The 1,708-nt window shown below is 58.7% G+C and overlaps 1 non-coding gene across 1 annotated transcript; it reads right to left on the bottom strand.

Moving 5' to 3' along the window:
- Positions 1–716: 716 nt before the first annotated feature.
- Positions 717–790, bottom strand: TRNAI-AAU. The gene has a single exon. It is a non-coding gene; the product is annotated as a tRNA-Ile (tRNA).
- Positions 791–1,708: the final 918 nt, after the last annotated feature.

The raw sequence follows: 1,708 nt of genomic DNA, 5'->3' as shown, positions 1-1,708 counted from the left end.
AAATACACTGGATTACTCCTGGCCTAATAACAAAGAGACTGGGCATCGCACAGCAGCTGAAATGACCATTTCGACAAGCACTCCCATCATGCAATCCGGGGTGGGTGTAACCATGCAAATGACATTAGCCCCAAAAGGCCTTGACAACTGATCACCAACAGGTGGTAGGGTAGAATTCATACTGACCCTGCTTCAAATAGATTGTGGCAATTAGTGTTTGTCAATAGTACATACACCATGGGCAGGACTCCAGACTCTGATTGGCAAGTCCCAGACACTCTCCCCTAGGTTGGGGTGCCGAGTATTAAGCCTTCCTCTGTGGCTTGGGCTGGGGAGCGTGATCCGGCGTCGGGTACATTTGGGTGGAGCTGGCGGCCGGCAAGAATTCGGGCCATCAGGTCAACCCTCTGTGGACAATGGGGGCGAGCCGGCAGGCCTGCGATTTTGGCTTCATGGGCGGGCAGCTCAAGCCTGGCCTCCTATGAGCCTGGAAGGCAGCCGGCTGGGCTCACCCGTCTCCAGGTTCCTTTCAGGCAGCAGGTGGAGCGAGGAGCCCAGGGAGGGGAGCCCAAGGAGGTGTCAGGAGCTCCATCCTGCCCCGGGACCTGCGCCCAGCAGGGCTCTTGCCCGCTCCTGGCCCACCTGGTTTTGGCCTCTGCCACCCCTAGCAGTCAGCCAAAAGAGCAGAAGCCACCCTCTCCCTCCTGCACCCGGAGTGGCCAGCATGGGGCTTGAACCCATGACCTTGGCGTTATTAGCACCACGCTCTAACCAGCTGAGCTAGCTGGCCTACGAGATGCCCTTCCTTGCCTGACCCTTTTGGAAGGAGTCACCGGCTGGCACGGGGAACGATGTGGCCTCCGTTATCGAATGGATGGATCAAGACACCACCTCCCAAGGTAGGGGAATTAGCTCAAGTGGTAGAGCGCTCGCTTCGCATGCGAGAGGCAGCGGGATCAATGCCTGCATTCTCCAGCGGCCAGGCAGCTGCAGCACCTTCTCTTGCCCTTCTTCTAGAAGCCATGGACAGTCAGCCGGCTCAGCTCCTCCACTGGCCTCCATCCCTCTCCCTGCTTGGCCTCCCAAAAAGCCAGCCCTTGCAGAGCACAAAGCTCTTCCTCCCAGGCCCTTCTCCCCCTTGCGCTGACTGGGAGGCTGGAGACAGCTGGGGGACGTTAGCTCAAATGGAAGAGCATGGGAGAAGTAGTCAGACCCAGACACACATTCTCCAGCCTGCTCTGCTCTGCTGTGCTCTGCTGGTCTGGGCTCTAGTGGGGGACCTGCACCTTTCTTTCTGAGCTCTCACTGGAGCACAATCCCTTTCCTCCTCCCTCCCTGCTAGCCTACGCCAAGCTCATTGGCCGGGAGGGAGAGCCACTCAAATACAGAATTACTCACATCCCAGGGGTCCATGAAGGGAATGAGGAGATGGGCGGGGTGGCACGCGATACCAGCTTAGCTGAGACCGTGAGACCTCGCAGCCTCCTGATCTCAGGCAGCATGGCAGCCGTGGAGCAGAGCGGAGCACGCAGACAGCTTGGAGACAGTCAAAGCGGGGAAGGGCTGCGTTGGTCTGGAAGAGGGAGTTAGTGGCTGTCTATCCTGGCGGAGGCAGGGTCGTTTTGCTGTATGCTGGGCCAGGGGCCAGGGAGTCTGCTAGAGTTGCTGAGCTGGGCCTGCTCCTGGCTTTGCTTGGGTTAGAGGAAAG

The sequence above is a fragment of the Mauremys mutica genome, unplaced genomic scaffold, assembly GCF_020497125.1.
Source record: "Mauremys mutica isolate MM-2020 ecotype Southern unplaced genomic scaffold, ASM2049712v1 Super-Scaffold_100290, whole genome shotgun sequence".
Lineage (NCBI taxonomy): Eukaryota > Metazoa > Chordata > Testudines > Geoemydidae > Mauremys > Mauremys mutica.
This window is presented reverse-complemented; position numbering and strand designations above follow the sequence as displayed.